General features: G+C 42.7%; 1 long non-coding RNA gene across 1 annotated transcript in view; it reads right to left on the bottom strand.

Moving 5' to 3' along the window:
* The window catches only part of LOC122815760, a 181,375-nt gene extending 159,797 nt beyond the window's left edge, over positions 1 to 21,578 (bottom strand). The window contains exons 1-3 of the long non-coding RNA XR_006366992.1: positions 21,567 to 21,578; positions 20,162 to 20,166; positions 20,114 to 20,117 (exon numbers count right to left, since the gene is read on the bottom strand). This is a non-coding gene — a long non-coding RNA (uncharacterized LOC122815760). The remainder of the gene's footprint in view (positions 1 to 20,113; positions 20,118 to 20,161; positions 20,167 to 21,566) is intronic.
* Positions 21,579 to 21,819: the final 241 nt, after the last annotated feature.

Here is a 21,819-nt window from a genome sequence, read left to right as displayed (position 1 = left end):
CCACCTCTAGTAGTAGACCTGTAACAAGCAGCATACTCAAAGGATCAGTCTTGGGGCCTCTAATGTTTGGGATATACTTTTCTGAGGTGCAAGCCAAAACCAGTGGTCTGTGGCTGACCAGGTTTGCAGATGACTGCAAGCTGGGCACTGTCATACATTCCCCTAGTAATGTGAACATACTCCAAGAGGGCCTTAATAAAACTAATAACTGGTGCCAGAAGCACGGCCTCAAACTGAATGCCAAGAAATGCATCATTATCCCCTTTGGGGAAAATTATGTCTGCACTATTTATCACATTAATAACAATGTACTAAGCATCCAATCAGTCATGAGGGACTTGGGCACCCAGGTTGATAGCAACCTGACTTTTGACGACCATGTTGCCTCTGTTGTACGGAAGGCTTTCTACATGGCCTACCTCATAAGTAAGGGTATTTCATCCAGGAACAAGGAGGTCATAACATCCCTGTACTCCTCCCTTATCAGACCCATTATCAAGTACAAAGCCCACTTCGGCATGTACCTTGCCAAGCACATGCAGCAGTTGGCGAGGCCACGGAGGCTCCTGACCAGGAAAATCCAGGGTCTCAAACACCTATCCTATACAGATAGGCTAAACACCCTGTCCCTCTATTCAGTATCATACAGACTGCTCAGAGGTCTGGCATACAAGGCCATCTGAGACTCAGCCTTGATGTAGTTGCTGCATATCTGTAAGTCAAACTCCACTCATGCAACCCACATACAAGGTTGCAACCTGGTCTGTGACATTAATAGGGCTTATTGGAGGGATAGATATGTGTCCCAATGACTCCCCCATCTGTGGAATAGACTTCCTCTCCATGTCAAGCAGAGTACCTCACTAGCCCTCTTTAAGAGGAACCTGGACAACTGGATGGGAAACAGAAAATATACCTCTGGGATCCAACCTGTGTCCCTGCTGGACAGGAAAAACAGTTGCTGACTTTGTGGGAACATGGGTGAAATTCTTGGCTAGGCTTATAAGGGCCTCTGAGCCAATAGCATAGTATTGTCCTATGAACCTATGAACACTCTCATACTGAGGTTTGAAAACTCTCACTCCAGTAAACAATCTTTGCTGTATCATGTGCAGGTGCAAGTAGTACTTGAAAGGACTCTAAAGTCAATCTGCTACTTCCTAATGCCTTCAGTGGGAAGTTTTTCTCTCTCTCATGAATGCTGCAGAATTAAAATATGCTTTACTAGTTCCTTAATTATTTTTGTCATGTTCACCCCTTTTTACTATTTTGTATTTATTTATGCTTTGGTAACCAGAAAAGTGAACAGGTCTCTGGACCCTTTTCAGCCATGACTTGGGCTACATTGGCAAAATAATAACAAATAATAAATGCACTTAGCAATACAAACAAAAAAAATATACTGACATAAAGACATTGACAAAGACTGCATGTGCAGCACATAGTCAATGTATGACAGTGAATAAGTAAAACATTAAACAACATTTACTAGAATGTATGCATTAATAATGCTTAACTCTATTATATTAACTTTTTTATAAATAACGAATTGTATGCACCCATATTGCACAAGTCACAGTGCTGTAAGATGTTACTGTTCTCTAAATGAATAGGAATCACCAAGTGAATATTTTATGGCTTCACAAAAGAAAAGGGAGGGGAGATAATTATATTTTCATCACTTTTGTTGTCCTAAGATAGTACGAAAACCCATACATTTTGGTTGGAACAATCACTGCAGCTGAGCCTAATAACTCGTATGGTGAAAAAGATTTGGGACATGTTGAAAGTAGGAGGAAGGAGTTTGATTAGAATGATGACAATCAAATAATACACTCATGCATGCATATGCCCTGTCTGTGTGTGTATATATTTGTGTGCATCTGTATATGTGTGTGTCATGTACACACACACATGCACATATGGAAATCTATATGTCAGTGCATGTGTGACTAATTACAAAATTATCTTAGGTTTATAGGTTCATAGGTAGGTACTAGGCTATCTGCCCAAAGGCATTTATAAGCCTAGCCAGAATGTGTTGGCTTTCACCGCCCCCTTAGATTAGTTCCCTGTGCCTCTGTCCAGCAGAGCCACTGAAGTGATCCCCGGGGTAAACTTTCTGTTTCTCATCCACTCGTCAAGGTTTCTCTTGAAGAGTGTTAGCAAGAAGCTCTGCCTAATGTAGATTGGAATCTTGTTCCAAGCATGGGAAGTCTCTGGGACAGGAATCTATCCCTCCAGCACATCCTATTTATTGTTGCGGTGAGATTTAGATCCCTAGAGCATGTGGCTCGAGGGGATATGGTTTTCTTTAGGTGGAGCATGTCCATCAATTCTGGGTTGGACATGGCCTTATATGTCAGGCAGAGATCACCACTGAGTAGGCGGTATACAACTGAGTACAGCTGGAGTTTCTTCAGTCGAGCTGCATAGGACATCTGTTTGAGGCCAGTGATCCTCTTGGTGAGGTTATTTTGTGATCTTTCCATCTGTTGCAGGTGTCTTGTAAGGTACATCCCAAATGGGGCATTGTACTCTGTGATGGGTTTGATGAGTGATGAGTAGAGAGGCACAATGACCTCTTTTGATCTGGATGCGAACCCTTTTGTGATTAGGTGGGCCACATAGAAGGATTTACTAACCACTCTGGCAATGTGATTATCAAAGGAGAGATTACTATCTACTTGGGTCCCCAGATCCCTTATTATGTCTTCTGTATTAAGGGGACTACCATCTATGTGGTAGTTTGTAGGTACTTTGTTTTTTCCAAAGGGGATGACTATGCACTTTTTGGCATTTAGCTTGAGGCCATGATTTTGACACCAGGTATCCATCTCAGCGAGACCCTTTTGGAGGATGTCTTTGTCAACTGGACAGTCAATTATAGCCCCTAGTTTGCAGTCGTCTGCAAACTTGGTCAGCCATAGTCCTCCTGTACTTGCCTGTACCTCTGAGAAGTATATGCCGAACAGGAGGGGTCCTAGGACTGAGCCCTGGGGAATGCCACTTGTAACCAGTTTAGAGTCGGACCTAGCTCCTTCAACTCTCACCATGTGGGGTCTGTCCATGAGCCAGTTGGCAACCCATCTTGTGACATAGGAGTTTATGTTCAGGCTGGTGAGCTTGTCAATAATACCAGAATGGGGAATGGTGTCGAAGGCCTTTGCGAGGTCTAGCTAGGCCGTGTGTACCACCTTTCCCTCATCTATAGCCTCAGTAACTATCTCAAAGAAGTCCACCAGGTTTAGGAGGCATGATCTGCCCTTACCAGAGCCGAACTGGGTAGGATCCAGTGTTTGGAGGTTCCCAATGTCTCTGTTAATGAGTTCCATGATGATGAGCTCCATAGCCTTGCAGACAAAGCTAGTCAGGCTTATAGGGTGATAGTTCCTGGGGTCTGTTGTGGTTCCACCTTTGTGGAGTGGAACAACCATTGCTATATGCCACTCTATGGGTACGTAGCCTGTGGAGAAGTTGAGTTTGAACAGTGCGTTTAGGTGAGGGGTTAGTTCATTTTTGAGCTCATGTAGGACGCAGCCTAGGACACTGTCCGGTCCTATTGATACTGTGTTTTTGGCTTTGGAGAGGGCTATTTTAACCTGAGTGTCTGTGATTTCAGAGGCTCTACATTCTTCTGGTATGGTTATGGGCCCTTTTGGGGGTGGGGGGGGTGAAGTCTGCACTAAACCTGTCTGCCAGGATGTTGATGATATCAGTTGTTTCAGTGTATTTTGTGCCATTCTGCACTAACTCTGAGCAGATCTGAGCATTGCCACTTAGATTCTTGACATAGCTAAAGAATGCCTTGTTGTTATCTTTGGAGTCCTTGGCAATTTTTCTTTCCAAGCTCACCTTGGATAATTTTATGAGGCATTGTAGTTTCTTTCTGATACTGATCAGGGATGTCTTCCCTTCTTGGGATTTTACTCTTTTCTGTACTAGTTTCCTTCTTCTATTGTATAGCTTGTTTATGGCAGGGGTCCACCAGACTGGTTTCCTTTTCTTGGAGAAGTGAATCTTGGTTTTGCTTGGGATAGCATGATCCATGCATTCTTGTAGGTGCCCATAGAATGCATTAGTAAAGGATTTTGCAGCTTGGACAGTGTTATCCTTTAGCATGGGGGCTTTGAAATTTTCCACCTTGGTCTTAAGTAACGTGAAGTTTGCTTTTGAAAAGTTTTTCATGGTGGTTTACTTGTCTGGGGGTGGGGGTGGAATGTGGATATCCAGAGTGATTTGTTTATGGTCAGATCTAACCAGCAAGGGGTTGATCTCCGGTTTGGAACACCTGTCACCCATGTTGGTGATGACCAGGTCCAATATGTTGTCACCTCTGGTGGGAGTATTGACCAGTTGATCCAGGGTGTTTGAGTTTATAAATTCTAGGAAATGTTGGGCAAGGGAGTTAGTACTTGAGTAGTTCTCCCAGTTAATATTTGGGTAATTGAAATCACCCAATATTAGGGTGTTTGGTAGGACCTTTATGTTTCCCAGTGTTTCCAGAAATGCGGAATGGGAGTCCTGGGACATGGTGGGTGATGTGTAGCAAGCTACAATTTGAATTGCAGTTTTGCCCATTGTTATTTGCACGTGGACGATCTCTGAAGCATCGTGCTGTGCCACTAACCTGGAGGTGTGGGTATCCTTGATGAATATGGATATGATCCTGCCTTTTGTATTTTGGTCCGGGTTCTGTTGCCAAAATGTATGGTATGAGTTGTAGCTTGGTAGTGCTGGGGTGCTCTCTGGAGCCTTAAAACAGGTTTCTGTTACTGCACATATATTGATTTTCTTCATACTGAAGAGTGCCTCGAGTGAGTGCATTTTGAGGTTTAGACTTCTGGCATTGAGTAGCATTACCCTCAGTTTTTTGTTACTTGTGCTATTTATGGCGGTGGATTTGTCTTTTGAGCCTTGCCTAAAAAGGCACTATGGGGGTGGCAAGAGCCTTGGCCAGTATTCAAAAGCCTAAGGGTGACAGGTGCAAGCTGTCTCTAGTGAAGCAGCGTGGCTTGTCGAGCATGTCATCCTAGGTGGACAGACACTGGATCCCCTTTGAATGACACCAGAAACTTAGCCAATTGTTGAAATTGATCATTTTTTTTCTGTATTCTGTGGTATAATTCTTGGTGAGGGCAGGATGCTGCTCAGGGTAAGGGTCATATCGGCCTGGGCTACGTGATCAAAGAGCCCTTCCATGTCTCTTTTCATGTAGTTTAGGGAGGTACGGCTCAGGTCATTCACACCAACATGGACAATGACAGAGATGTATTTGTACTTGTTCTGGAGTGATTTGAGTGCTTGTGTTATGTGGCAGATCCTGGCACCCGACAGGCAGCTAACAGTAACCTTCTTCTTATTCAACCTAGTGAGTGGGACGTCAGTGTGCCTGACTATAGAGTCACCTATTACTAGTGTGTTGGGTATGTTATTTTGCCTTAAGGGCTGTGATTGCATGGCACACTGGTTTTGTAAAGTATGTGTTTCATGGTTTATGTTGGGGGGGGTGGAGGTTGCTTGGATGTCTGCTTTGGAGGTCTCTGTTGCTTTTGCAGATTTTTATTTAGAGCCTCTGAGTATGTTTTAGTGTTTTTATGTGTGTCTTTTGCCAGCGCTGGTTTAATGGGTCTATGTGAGACTGGTGGTGTGATGCAAGTATTTCCCTTCTCCTCTTGATTGTCTGATCCAGTCTTGGGTTGAGAGAGCTTAGCCTCCAATTTGGCTGTATAATTGCATCTCTCACATGTATTAGTGTTTGGTGGCAGGAGGAGAGGGTTGTCTGCATACATGAGGCAGTTGTAACATTGCCTCAAAATGCCCAGATTCATCAGTTGGACTGGAAAGTACACCTGAAACTATCCTTTGGACATGCCTGGATAGGTACAGTGAACTGTTTTATTGATTGGCTGGTAAGGTCGAATAGAGAGCCTTGTCCTTCTGTACAGTATAGAGGGGTCTAGTGCTAGGTTTCAGAAGGGCTTGCTATGAGTTTTGAGCAAGTGCTGGGCTGAGAAATGAATGGCTTGAGTGCTTAAGCTGAAAGTTTGTCTAGTTCCAAAGGAAAAATTGAAGAGGAGAATTTGTGGAGCCAGGAATAGTTGTACGCTAGCTAACCAGCACTGCCCGGTATGCAAAACCAGGCAAATGTGGTTTTTATAGAAGGGGTAATGAAAGAGGGAGAAATTAGCCCAATATGGCCAGTAAACTGCAAATTTTGGGGCTGAAACCACTCCTCCAGGAACAGATAGGCTGCTCAAAGCTCCCCTCTCTCACAGGTGAACAGAGAAACTTCCTTCTATCCGTGCAAGGTATGGGCAAACACAAAGATTTGTAACACAGTCCTGAATTCAGCACTAACCTGAAAACCAGACTATACTAGCTTAGAAAGGCAGGAAAATAAAGCAGATACAATCAAAAAATACTTTAAATGCACAGAAAAGGATACTTATTGTTATATATCTCTGATCAGAGTTGTAGTCAATGCCCCTAGTAATTAAGTAGGAAGAAACACAAATACAGTAAAAGCAGATGAATAAAGTGCAATTTTTTATATTATAAACCAATAGAAAACAAACTGATTTAAACAGGTTACCCAATTAACCAGAAAAAAGCTCAAAACTGAGCCCTGCTACAGCAGTCTTCAATCAAACAAGTTCTAACTGCACACTCCTGCCACTAGGGTGCAGGAGAACCTTCTCCAAAAAAAGATGGCCTGGATCAGTGCTCAGGTTATATGAACAAAGATAGATTCAGCAGGCCTGAATCTGGTCTAAGCTACAGCAACAAGGTGCACCAATTTCAGAAAGAAACAGTTCCAATAAGCAGGCACAATAAGCCTGTAACCAGAAATTCCCAGCTCAGAAGGGCAGAATCCAGCCTCTCCTCCCACAAGAGTGCAGACCACAAACCTTCTTAATGTAGAATAACTGGCCTGAAGCCCAAGTGCTTAAACCAGAACTAATACACTTTTAGAATAGCAGACACTGAGCCTTCAATCAGCAATTCCCAACTTAGAAGGATGTAAGCTACCTGTCCTGCCACAACAGTGCAGACCACAAACCTTCTTAATGTAAAACAACTGGTATGAAGCTCAAGTGCTTAAACCAAAAGACTTAGAATAACAGTTACCATTCAATCAGGCTACTACCAAGTAGTAATAAATGCAGCAGAATAAATAAAACTGAGTACTTTTAAGAAGAGGCAAAAGCAAAATAAAGTAGGAGAAAACACAAATACAGTAAAAGCAGATGAATAAAGTGCATTTTTTGTTAGTATAGTGCAAGGAGAGAGGAAGGAAGAACCTAAGTGGGTTGGCCTTCTCAAATCTTCTCTCTGTATTAAGTAGAGTGAACACTAGACTCAGAATATGATCTCACTGTACTCAGTTAAGTGAGCAAATGAGATGGACCCAGGAGGAGTGTTCAAATACATACTTACAGGAGGGGCAGGCAATTCCAGAGCCACCAACACTAACACCAACACAAGAACAGAAAGGGTGAATGGGGAACTAACTGCAGAGAGACACACAGCACACTATTCAGTGAAACAATTAGGTATCAGAAAAAATAAAATACAGTACTTTTAAAACTGCAAGTTTGCACTTAGAAGACTAAAATACAGTACTGCAAGTTTGTACTTAACTTCAGCTTCTAATGCAGGTGATTGTAGCCAACCAAGTCTCTCAGAAATTGAGCATAAAATGAATTCTCAAACTTTGTGGCTAGCACTTAAAAGTACAGAGGAAACCCTCTAGGCTAACAGTTAAATATCAGATAACAAAGAAGTGAGAAGACCACCACCCCCTCTTACAGCAGAGAGACACACACCACACTATTCAGTGAAACAATTAGTTATCAGAAAAAATAAAATACAGTACTTTTAAAACTGCAAGTCTGCACTTAGAAGATTAAAATACAGTACTGCAAGTCTGCACTTCTATTGCATATTTCTCTCTAGATGTATTCACATCCCACATACAGTATTATACATGTACATACATTTTTATACACAAACATATATATATATATATATATATATATATATATATATATATATATATATATATATATGTATATATCAAAGTATACTACTGTTCTATTTAGTGTATCCTACAACTATAAATTATCTCTACTTGACTCCCAAGTAGACTATTCTCTATCTGTATAGCGAAGCACTTGCTCCTACAGTACTTATCACCTCGATACAGCACTCTTGTTATAGAAAGTACCCCAAAAAAGCAAACCCCATTTCTTGGTCACCCACATCCCCCAGAACCTTATCTTAAGTTTTTCTGTCTATTCCTTCTAGCATGTCGAGGGATCAGTTGCTAATGTCCTCTCCTGCTCAGCTGGTGAACCTGGGAATATTGAGGCAATGTTACAATTGCCTCATGTACACAGACAACCCTCTCCTCCTCCCACAAAACACAAATACATGCGAGAGATGCAACTATACAACCAAACTGGAGGCTGAGCTCTCTCAACATAGGACTGGCATGACCAGACAGGAGGAGAAGGTAACCACACACTATAGACCCAGTCTCACATAATACCATCACAACCTCAAATCATACACATAAACACACAAAGACATACTCGGAGGCTCTGATCAAAAATCTACCAAAACAGCAGAGGCCACCAAAGCAGACACCCAAACAACTACCACCTCAGAACACAACACCTGCAACACATAAACCACACAGTCAGAGTGTCAAGCAGTCACAGCCCTTAATGCCAAACACAATGCCAGACACACTAGTCATTGGTGACTCCATAGTCAGACACACTGACGTCCCGCTCACCAGACAGAGTAAGGAGAAGGTCACAGTAAGCTGCATGTCGGGTGCTAGAATCCGCCACATAACGCATGCACTCAGGTCTCTCAACAGCAGGTACAAGTACGACTCAATCATTGTCCACACTGGTGTTAACGACCTGAGATGTACCTCCTTGGACTACATGAAAAGAGACATAGAGGAGCTCTCTGATTATGTAGCCCAAGCAGGTATGACCCTGACCTTGAGCGGTATCCTACCTTCACCAAGAATGATGCCACAATACAGAGATAAGATGATCAGCTTTAACAATTGGCTTAAACTCTGGTGTCATTCAAAGGGGATCCAATGTCTGTCTGCCTGGGATGACATGCTGGACAAGCCACGCTGCTTGCCAAGGGATGGCTTGCACTCGTCACTCCTGGGACTCCGGATTTTGGCAAAGGCCCTTGCCACCCCCATAGTGCCTTTTTAGGCAAGGCTCAAATTCTAAACCTACCACCCTAGAACAAAACAAAGAAAAAAACTAAGGGTAATGCTGCTCAATGCCAGAAGTCTCAACCTCAAGATGCACTTTTCGAGGCCCTTCTCAGTATGGAGAACATCGATGTCTATGCTGTGACAGAAACCTGGTTCAAGGCTCCTGAGAGCACCCCAGCACTATCAGGTTTTACCTCATATCATGCGTTCCGCCACAAAACCCGGACAATACCAAGAAAGGAGGAGGGGTATCCATATTCATCAAGGACACCCACACCTCAAGATTGGTGGCATTGCACGATGCATTGGAAACCATCCAGGTGCAATTAACCATAGGCAAGACTGCTCTGCAATTTGTAGCATGTTACAGGCCACCCTCGCAAACTCAGGAACCTCATATGGCCTTCCTGAAAACACTGGAGGGGATAAATGTATCTCCCAACACCATCATACTAGGTGACTTCAACTACCCTAATATAGACTGGGAACACTACTCAAGCCCAAACACTCTAGCCCAAAAGTTCCTGGAATTCATAAACTCAAATGCCATGGAACAACTAGTCACCATCCCCACAAGAGGAGAAAACATACTTGATCTCATCATCACGAACATGGGAGCACAATGTTCAACGCCAGAAGTATACCCCTCACTGGTGAGATCTGATCACAAACTAATCTCGCTGGAGGTCCTCATCCCGCCCACCAAATGAAAAGACCACAGTAAAGAACTTCTCGAAGCCGACTTCACACTTCTAAAGACTAGTGTGGTCTCCTTTAAGGCCCCTGAGCCGGTGGTTAACATTACTCAAACCGCTGAATCACTTACAAATGCCTTCTACCAGCAGCTGCAGGGCTGCATGGATCAGGCAATCCCAAGCAAAACAAAGACTCTTTGTACCAAAGGCAAGCGTCCAGTCTGGTGGACCCCAGCCATAAACAAACTCTACAAAAGGAGAAAGCTACTACAAGATAGAGCAAAATCCTTAAAAGGTAAGACACCGCTGATCACTATAAGTAAAAAGCTAAGAGCTCTCATAAAATCATCCAAAGCTAACTTTGAGAAAAAAATAGCTAAGGACTCTAAAGACAACCATAAGGCATTCTTTAGCTATGTCAGAAACCTAGGAGGAAACTCCCAGATATGCTCAGAATTAGTTCAAAATGATGTGAAGATTACTGATCCTACAGACATTGCCAACATACTGGCTGACAGGTTCAGTGCAAACGTCTCCCCCCCGTCCCCCCCCTAAAGGAGAGATAGCTATACCAAATGATTGTAGCCCCCAAACATCTCTAACGCCCAGGTGAGAACTGCTCTCTCCAAGGCAAAGAACACAGCATCCATGGGACCTGATGGTGTCCCCGGCTGTGTGCTCCATGAACTCAATGAGGAATTAAACCCACAGTTAGGACAGCTGTTTAATCTTAGTCTCACCTCCGGATACGCACTCCAGGGAGTGGCGCACAGCGACTGTGGTCCCACTCCACAAAGGTGGTGCCTCCACCGACCCTGGAAATTACCGTCCCATTAGCTTGACAAGCCTTATCTGCAAAGCCATGGAGAGGATCATAATGGATCTCATAAATAAAGACATAGGGAACTTGCAGACTTTGGATCCAACCCAGTTTGGCTTTGTCAAAGGCAGATCATGCCTTTTAAACTTGGTTGACTTTTTCAAACAGTCACCAAGGCCATTGACGAGGAAAGGCAGTCCATACAGCCTACCTAGACCTGGCGAAGGCTTTTGATACAATACCTCACTCGGGTATCATTGAAAAACTCATCAACTTAAATGTAAACCCATACATTACAAGATGGGTTGCAAACTGGCTGAGTGACAGAACCCACAGGGTCAGAGTTGCTGGCGCCATGTCAGACTCAAAGCCCGTCACAAGTGGTGTCCCACAGGGCTCAGTCCTGGGCCCACTCTTGTTTGGCATCTACTTTTCTGAATTACAAGCAAACACAGGAGGGTTATGGCTGACAAAGTTTGCAGATGACTGCAAACTGGGTGCCGTAGTTGAAAACACATCCGACACAGATATCCTTCAGAAGGGTCTCACAGAAACGGATAACTGGTGCCAGAGCCATGGCCTAAAGTTAAATGCCAAGAAATGCATAGTCATACCCTTCGGGAAAAATAAGGTTACCCCTAGCTACCATATAGGTGGCAATCCCCTGAACACAGAAGAAGTTATTAGGGACCTGGGAACCCAGGTTGACAGTAGCCTTTCATTCGACACTCATATTGCTAAAGTAGTTAGGAAGACCATCTACATTGCCCACCTTATCATGAAGGGATTCACATCTAGATCAAGGGAAGTCATAGTCTCCCTATACTCATCACTCATCAGACCAATGATCGAGTACAATGCCCCATTCGAATGTATCTGACCTGACACTTGCAGCAGCTGGGTAGGCCACAAAAGTTCCTCCTCAAAAGCAGAAAGAGTCTCATAAATCTGTCTTATGCTGCCCGACTGAAAGAACTCCAGTTATATTCAGTTGCTTACCGCTTGCTCAGAGGTGACCTATGCCTGACATACAAGGCCATGTCAAACCCAGATTTGATGAACATGCTTCATCTCAAAAAATCTAGATCCCTTAGAGCCACAAGGGCAGGAGACTTAAACCTCGACACGGTTATTAATAGGACGTGCTGGAGGGATAGATTCATCACCCAAAGACTCCCTATGCTGTGGAACAAAATCCCGGTTTATGTGAGGCAGAGCACCTCGCTGGCCTTGTTCAAGAGGAATCTTGACCAATGGATGGGAGATCGCAGATACACCCCAGGGGTTACCTCAGTGTCACTGCTCGACAGAGGCACAGCAAAATAATGGGCATAGTTTCTCCAAACTAAAGGGGTGGCGTAAGCCACAAAACTATGGGCTAGGCTTATAAATGCCCTCGGGCAGATAGCCTAGTATGAACCTATGAACCTATGAACCTATATATATATATATATATATATATATATATATATATATATATATATATATATATATATATATATACATATACATATACACACACTACACACACACACACACACACACACTCACACACACATACATATATATGTATATATGTGTATATATATATATATATATATATATATATATATATATATATATATATGTATATAGATAGATATGCGCACACACAGTCTGACATGTATATTTAAACGGGTCTATATCACAGCGTCGAACCAACAAAAGTTCGATTGTTGTAATATCGAACCCTAAAGTCCGAAACGTAACAAAACCAAAAACACAGAACTGCAATTTCCCCCCCCAAAAATCGCTGTTCCGTGACAAAAAAAAAGTAGCCTTAAACTTAAACTAAAGTGGGGGGCTTACTCCCGCACACTTCCCAACATGGGGGGCTGTGCCCCCCACACCCCCCTACTTAAGTATACCAACTCAGAGATCACACCACAGTGGAGTAAATAGCAATGCCCAGAAAATGGCCCACTATTTTTTTTTCCCTGGGAAAAAAGTCAGTGTGCTGTGGCTTTGCTATTTTCAACTTTTGGGCTTTAGGGTTCGATATTACAATGTTCGAACTTGTTTTAGTTTGATGTTGTAATATAGACCCTATTTAAACACAGTTAAAGTACTTCTGATTTCCTTTTCTTAATGTTTTTAATGGAAGGGCACATAGTAAAAGTATGTTAAAGTAAATTCTGCTGTATATTATGGTTGCCATCATAGGTTCATAGGTTCATACTAGGCTATCTGCCCGAGGGCATTTACAAGCCTAGCCCATAGTTTTGTGGCTTACGCCACCCCTTTAGTATGGGGAACTGTACCCATTATTTTGCTGTGCCTCTGTCGAGCAGTCACACTGAGGTAATCCCTGGGGTATATCTGCGATCTCCCATCCATTGGTCAAGATTTCTCTTGAACAAGGCCAGCGAGGTGCTCTGCCTCACATATACCGGGATTTTGTTCCACAGCATAGGGAGTCTTTGGGTGATGAATCTATCCCTCCAGCACGTTCTATTAATAGCCGTGTTGAGGTTTAAGTCTCCCGCCCTTGTGGCTCTGATGGATCTAGATTTTTTGAGGTGAAGCATATTCATCAAATCTGGGTTTGACATGGCCTTGTATGTCAGGCAAAGGTCACCTCTGAGCAAGCGGTGTTACTGAATAGAGCTGGAGTTCTTTCAGTCGGGCAGCATAGGACAGATTTTGAGACCCTTTATCCTTTTGGTGAGGAACTTTGTGGCCTCCAGCTGCTGCAAGTGTCGGGTCAGATACATTTCGAATGGGGCATTGTACTCAATCATTGGTCTGATGAGTGATGAGTATAGGGAGACTATGACCTCCCTTGATCTAGATGTGAATCCCTTCATGATAAGGTGGGCAATGTAGAAGGTCTTCCTAACTACTTTAGCTACATGGGTGTCGAATGACAGGCTACTGTCAACCTGGGTCCCCAGGTCCCTGATAACTTCTTCTGTGCTCAGTGGATTGCCACCTATATGGTAGCTAGGGGTAACCTTGTTTTTCCCAATGGGTATGACTATGCATTTTTTGGCATTTAACTTTAGGCCATGGCTCTGGCACCAGTTATCCGTTTCTGTGAGACCCTTCTGAAGGATATCTGTGTCAGATGTGTTTTACCACGGCCCAGTTTGCAGTCATCTGCAAACTTTGTCAGCCATAACCCTCCTGTGTTTGCTTGTACTTCAGAAAAGTAGATGCCAAACAAGAGTGGGCCCAGGACTGAGCCCTGTGGGACACCACTTGTGACAGGCTTTGAGTCTGACATGGCGCCAGCAACTCTGACCCTGTGGGTTCTGTCACTCAGCCAGTTTGCAACCCATCTTGTGATGTATGGGTTAACATTTAAGCTGATGAGTTTTTCAATGATACCTGAGTGGGTATTGTATCAAGGCCTTCGCCAGATTGAGGTAGGCTGTATGGACTGCCTTTCCTCATCAATGGCTTTGGTGACTGTTTCGAAAAAGTCAACCAAGTTTAAAAGGCATGATCTGCCTTTGACAAAGCCAAACTGGGTTGGATCCAAGGTCTGCAAATTCCCTATGTCTTTATTTATGAGGTCCATTATGATCCTCTCCATGGCTTTGCAGATAAGGCTTGTCAAGCTAATGGGCCGGTAATTTCCAGGGTCGGTGGAGGCACCGCCTTTGTGAAGTGGGACCACAGTCGCAGTGCGCCACTCCCTGGGTACGTATCCAGAGGTGAGACTATGATTAAACAGCTGACCTAGCTGTGGGTTTAATTCCTCATTGAGTTCGTGGAGCACACAGCCGGGGACACCATCAGGTCCCATGGATGCTGTGTTTTTTGCTTTGGAGAGAGCAGTTCTCACTTGGGCTAGAGATGTTTGGGGGCTGCAATCATTTGGTATAGATATCTCCTTTGGGGAGGGGAGAAGTTTGCACTGAACCTGTCAGCCAGTATGTTGGCAATGTCTGTAGGATCAGTAATCTTCACGTCATTTTGAACTAGTTCTGAGCATATCTGGGAGTTTCCTCCCAGGTTTCCTAACATAGCTAAAGAAGGCCTTATGATTGTCTTTTGAGTCTTTAGCTATTTTTCTCTCAAAATTTGCTTTGGATGATTTTATGAGAGCTCTTAGTTTTTTACTTATAGTGATCAAAGGTGTCTTACCTTTTAAGGATTTTGCTCTATCTTGTAGTAGCTTCCTCCTTTTGTTGTAGAGTTTGTTTATGGATGGGGTCCACCAGACTGGACGCTTGCCTTTGGTACAAAGAGTCTTTGTTTTGCTTGGGATTGCCTTATCCATGCAGTCCTGCAGGTGCTGGTAGAAGGCATTTGTAAGTGATTCAGCGGCTTGAGTACTGATTTCCGCCTCGGGGCCTTAAAGGAGACCACACTAGTGTCTAGAGGTGTGAAGTCGGCTTTATCGAAGTTCTTTACTGTGGTCTTTTTATTTCATGTGGGGTGGGATGAGGACCTCCAGCGAGATTAGTTTGTGATCTGATCTCACCAGTGAGGGGTATACTTCGGTGTTGAACATTGTGCTCCCATGTTCGTGATGATGAGATCAAGTATGTTTTCTCCTCTTGTGGGATGGTGACTAGTTGTTCCATGGCATTTGAGTTTATGAATTCCAGGAACTTTTGGGCTAGGGTGTTTGGGCTTGAGTAGTGTTCCCAGTCTATATTAGGGTAATTGAAGTCACCTAGTATGATGGTGTTTGGAGATACATTTATCCCTCCAGTGTTTTCAGGAAGGCCATGTGAGGTTCCTGAGTTTGTGAGGGTGGCCTGTAACATGCTACAATTTGCAGAGCAGTCTTGCCTATGGTTAATTGCACCTGGATGGTCTCCGATGCATCGTATGCGTTGCCACCAGTCTTGAGGTGTGGGTGTCCTTGATGAATATGGATACCCCTCCTTTCTTGGTATTGTCCGGATTTTGGGGCCGGAACGCATGATATGAGGTAAAACCTGATAGTGCTGGGGTGCTCTCAGGAGCCTTGAACCAGGTTTCTGTCACAGCACAGACATCGATGTTCTCCATACTGAGAAGGGCCTCGAGGCGTGCATTTTGAGATTTAGACTTCTGGCATTGAGCAGCATTACCCAAGTTTTTTCTTTTTGTGTTCTAGGGTGGTAGGTTTAGAATTTGAGCCTTGCCTAAAAAGGCACTATGGGGTGGCAAGAGCCTTTGCCAATATCCGAAATCCCAGGGTGACAGGTGCAAGCCGCCCTTGCGGCAGCGTGGCTTGTCCAGCATGTCATCCCAGGCAGACAGACATTGATCCCCTTTGAATGACACCAGAGTTTAAGCCAATTGTTAAAGCTGATCATCTTATCTCTGTATTGTGGCATCATTCTTGGTGAAGGTAGGATACTGCTCAAGGTCAGGGTCATACCTGCCTGGGCTACATAATCAGAGAGCTCATCAATGTCTCTTTTCATGTAGTCCAAGGAGGTACGTCTCAGGTCGTTTACACCAGCGTGGACAATGACTGAGTCGTATTTGTACCTGCTGTTGAGAGACCTGAGTGCATGCGTTATGTGGCGGATTCTAGCCCGACAGGCAGCTTACTGTAACTCTCTCCTTACTCAGTCTGGTGAGCGGGACGTCAGTGTGTCTGACTATGGAGTCACCAATGACTAGTGTGTCTGGCTTTGTGTTTGGCCTTAAGGGCTGTGACTGTTTGACACTCTGACTGTGAGGTCTATGTGTTGCAGGTGTTGTGTTCTGAGGTGGTGGTTGTTTGGGTGTCTGCTTTGGTGGCCTCTGCTGTTTTGGTAGATTTTTGATCAGAGCCTCTGAGTATGTCTTTGTGTGTTTATGTGTAGGATTTGAGGTTGTGATGGTACTATGTGAGACTGGGTCTATAGTGTGTGTGGTAACCTTCTCCTCCTGTCTGGTCTTGCCAGTCCTATGTTGAGAGAGCTCAGCCTCCAGTTTGGTTGTATAGTTGCATCTCTCGCATGTATTTGTGTTTTGTGGGAGGAGGAGAGGGTTGTCTGTGTACATGAGGCAATTGTAACATTGCCTCAATATTCCCAGGTTCACCAGCTGAGCAGGAGAGGACACTAGCAACTGATCCCTCGACATGCTAGAAGGAATAGACAAAAAAACTTTAAAAGAGATTCCGGGGGATGTGGGTGACCGAGAAATGGGGGTTTGACTTTTTGGGGTACTATCTATGACAAGAGTGCTGTATCAAGGTGATAAGTACTGTAGGAGCAAGTGCTAGGTTTAACAGATAGAGAATAGTCTACTTGGAGTCAAGTAGAGATGATCTTTTTAGTTATAGGATACGCTGATTAGATCAGAAGTATAGTTCGAGGAAGGAACATTTCCTTTGTGGACTAGAAAATGTTAATGAACTCCACCACTGTAACGACGGACTCAATGTCAGTGGGAATCCCTTAACATGGATCTGTGTACCAGATATCCATCTCCCTCTGGAAGGATGTTGCAAAAAGCATAAAAGACCTTTTTATGAACAGTATCAGTGCATTTAGTTGATAGGGATGCCACCTTTCTCTCTTTTTGCAGTTCTGTCGTGTGTGTGTGTGTGTGTGTGTGCCTGTGTGTATATGTGTGTGTGTGTGTGTGTGTGTGTGTGTGTGTGTGTGTGTGTGTGTGTGTGTATGTGTGTGTGTGTGGTGGTAGGGGGACTTGAAAATGGTAAATGTGTTAATACTTTGCAAAAAATATTTTCTGACTTTTTTGTAAATGTCACAGAAATCTTTGATACTACATTTAAGTTATCTTAACATATAAACTATTATAAATAACCAACATTTAAAGCTTAGCATTTCAATACTGCAATACTCCTTATGTAAATTTGACAGAAGAGGTAACAACTTCCTTTAAATCACTTACTGATCTAAATTGTTTTGTTTTACTATGAAAGAAGAGTGTTAAGTTCTCCTCTGTGCAATAAAAATAGAGGAAAATAGTTCCACAGCTTTCTGTCTTTTTTTATGGCAGCCGCTGTGCTTCTGATATTAGCAGGATTAATTGCCAGTTTGAGATTGACAGCAATACCTGACAAGGTAAACTAGAGATGTATCTGTGCCTATGGTATGTCATGCAGGCAGAGATGGATTCCTCTGCAAAGTATTTGAGAAGTTAAGGTTAAAAAAATTTGGAGGGCTTTCCCTTCCTTTGATTCCAAGGGAAGGAAATGAAAGTTTTAAAAAGTATGAGCAGGTTTCTGGTACCAGCACACTACTTGAAATATATTATAGGGAGAAAAGAAACCTAAGTATTGAGTTAAAGTGTAAGAGAAGATGGAGTTTTCCTTTAAGAGAGTGGGACAAGGTGTACCTATAATTTCTCTAGCTATAAATGGGCTGTTCAGTTCACAGTATAGATCAATGATTAAAGTGCAATTGTGTTTCTGATAGTATTGATGGAGAAGTACAGAGAAGGTCTGAAGGAGTTGCATTGTGTTTTTGTAGACTTAGAGAAAGTATATGACAGGGTGCCTAGAGAGGAGTTGTGGTATTGTATGAGGAAGTCAGGAGTGTCAGAGAAGTATGTAAGAGTGGTACAGGATATGTACAAGGGTAGTATGACAGCGGTGAGGTCTGCTGTGGGATTGACGGATGCGTTTAAGGTGGAGGTGGGATTACATCAAGAATCAGCTCTGAGCCCTTTCTTATTTGCAATGGTGATGGGCAATTTGACAGATGAGATCAGACAGGAGTCCCCGTGGACTATGATGTTTGCAGATGACATTGTGATCTGTAGTGAGAGTAGGAGACAGGTGGAGGAGACCCTTGAGAGATGGAGATATGCTCTAGAGAGAAGAGGAATGAAGGTCAGCAGGACTAAGACAGAATATATATGTGTGAATGAGAGGGAGGATAGAGGAATGGTGAGGATGCAAGGAGTAGAGGTGGCGAAGGTGGATGAGTTTAAATTCTTGGGATCAATAGTTCAGAGTAATGGTGAGTGTGGAAGAGAGGTGAAGAAGAGAGTGCAGGCAGGATGGAGTGTGTGGAGAAGAGTGTCAGGAGTGATTTGTGACAGACGAGTACCAGTAAGAGTGAAAGGGAAGGTCTACAAGAGAGTAGTGAGACCAGCTATATTATATGGGTTGGAGACAGTGGCATTGACAAAAAGGCAGGAGTTAGAGCTGGATGTGGCAGAGTTAAATATGTTAAGATTTGCACTGGGTGTGATAAGGGTGAACAGGATCAGGAATATGTATATTAGAGGGTCAGCCCAGGTTGGAAGATTTGGAGACAAAGCCAGGGAGGCAAGATTACGTTGGTTTGGACATGTGCTGAGGAGGGATGCTGAGTATATTGGGAAAAAGATGCTAAGGATGAAACTGCCAGGTAACAGGAAAATAGGAAACCCTAAGATAAGCTTTATGGATGTGATGAGAGAGGACATGCAGGTGGTTGGTGTGACAGCAAGATGCAGAGGACAGGAAGAAATGGAAACAGATGATCTGCTGTGGTGATCCCTAACGGGAAAAGCTGACAGAGGATGATGATGATCAATGATTAAAGTGCAGACTTTTGTTATGCAAGTCCGAGTTACCAACAGCATCTGAATTTTTTTTATTTTAACCATTATATATCAAAACTATATATATATATATATATAGCAACAACAGTATAAAATTATTATGTAACTGCTATTAGAGAAGGCAGTTTGGGTTTACCTAATAACATAAGAGCAATACAGAACGAAAACAAGAGCAATACAATGTTGCTTAGAAAATGAGACAATGTGAGCTTCTTCAAAAGGATAAATGATGTATCCCCAGAAGATTTGTGACACCTACAGAGAACGCTCAGGTTGCAGTACCAATGATAGAATAATAAAACAAAATGATATGTCTGCACTCTCTTGTAATTGGAGTAAACAGAAGACAAAGTCAGACAGAATGGTCATTTTTGCCCTGCTGTTTATCAATGCAGGCAGAATAAAGCACTCCTTGCTAAGATACAGTCATAGGAGTTGACTGAGCACATTATTTCAAGCATCGATATCACTTTAGTTCAGTAACCATGGTCCCTGACTTGAGATATGTAGACATCAAAAGTGAAGAGGTAGTGGGCTGGTGCATGGGTGAGAAAGGAACTAAAACTGATGACTGATCAAAAGCACTTTGTTTCCAAAAAATGGATTTGTAACAAAAGGGGGCAATTGTATATTCTGTCATTTTAAATGTATTGTTTATTTTATCTTACACACAAGTTTATTGCAAATGAAACCTGCTCAAAGAGCTACTATTGCTCTTGAGTTACCCCATCACTATAAATTGATTCTGAAAACACATTCTAGTCTTATTTCATCTGCTGTATTGTTGGAAACTAGTAGATAAAACTTGAAGGTTCTCCTTCCTTAGATTGCTAAATTTCAAGTTACCCTTCTACAAAACGGAAGGAAACAAGCTATTGTTTTACATTGGATTACATTTTCTATTAGCACTTCCTGTCACCAGTACATTTATACAGGCTATTCATGTTTACAGATTTATTGTCCCATTTCCGACTAATAAGCCACACCCCCTGCATATTGGAAATATGCTCCTTGTTTCAGGGTAGTATACCTCTCAAACTCTTACCACAAAAAATTTGGACAAAGCCAAAAATAATGGGGGACAAAGGCCCAAAAACAGGGACACATTTTTAAATGTAGGTGTTATAAGCTTAGAAAGTAGTGAGAATAAAAGATTTTTGTTGCCAAGCATTTGATTTAATAAAGGGCTGAAAAAAGCATGATTATGGGAAAAAAGTGGATTATTGTTTATACTTTTAAGGAAGTAATAGGTTATATTCAAGACTTAAGGTTAAATGCTGGTGACATGGTAGTTAACACAAAACTAAGTAGTAGTTATCTATAAGTTAAGAATAAAATGATTATGATGGTACAGGCATCATATCTGGGATGACCGCCTTCCTGCCAACTCCCTCTAAAAAAGATAGTAATTTTCAGTGTACCCACATGGTGTTAATTTGGAATGAAAGTGAAAGGACACATTTATTTCAAGCTGTCTCCTTCTAAATAAAAATCAGTGCTGTGACCCCAGCAAACCATGTAACAGGAACTTCTCTAAGGAAAACTACAAATTATTCAGTGGTTACCTGACAGAATTTAAAGCCCCAAACCAAGAGAGCACAGCTGCCTGTGCAGAATTGTACACAGAAACCCTGTACAATCATGTTAACAGATGTATAGAGACAGCTGTGCCTATCAGAAACAAGCCTAGAACTCAAAAAAAAAAAAAAAAAAACATCCCTGTGGAATCCAAACATAAATAGATTGTACAACAAAAGGAAAAAAAAGTCATAACTAAAATTAGGAAATGCAATACCAAGCAGGAAAAAAACTCTGGCATCAGGCTAAACAAATAACTATGATTGCAAATTAAGTCTACCAAACCTAACTTGGAGGTAAAGATAGACACACAGGCCAAGAACAACCACAAGGATTCTTTAGCTTTCTCCCCTCTGGCTGCTCCTTAAGTAATACCATCAAACATTATCCCCCAACTATCACTAAGAGCAGGTCCTAAATGCACTCTCTAAGGCTAATAACATTGCATCAATGAACCTCAACAGTATCCCAGTATGCTTCCTTAACAGCCTGAAGCATGGCCTATCTGAAACTCTGGAGTCACTATTTAACCAAGGCCTCCAGACAGTCTTTGAGTCATGTGGATGGAGGACTGCAATGGTCATCCATCTCCACAAGGGCAGTCCAGCCTAGGAACTACAGACCCATAAGTATTTACTAGTCTCATATGCAAAGCCATGCACAGAATTATCATGGCTATGATTAATAATGATATGGGAAAACCTCTGAGACTGGATCCAACCCAGTTTGGCTTTGTTAAAGGTATGTCTTGCCTTCTTAACCTGGAAGACATCTTTGAAAAAGTCACCAAGGGAATGGATAAGGGCAAAATGGTGCATATCACTTTCCTTTACTTGGCTAAATGATTTGATGCAATACCCCACTTGGGTATTGTAAACAGACCCATGGAATTAGGCATTAACCTGTATGTTATGCAATGGATAGCCATCTGGCTCTTAGATAGTACCCAGAAAGTTATGATAGGGAAACCACCT

This window comes from Protopterus annectens, chromosome 11.part0, assembly GCF_019279795.1.
Source record: "Protopterus annectens isolate FY-2018-M chromosome 11.part0, PAN1.0, whole genome shotgun sequence".
In the NCBI taxonomy this organism is placed as follows: domain Eukaryota; kingdom Metazoa; phylum Chordata; order Ceratodontiformes; family Protopteridae; genus Protopterus; species Protopterus annectens.
Note: the sequence above shows the minus strand (reverse complement) of the source record. Positions and strands in the feature narration are given on the sequence as shown.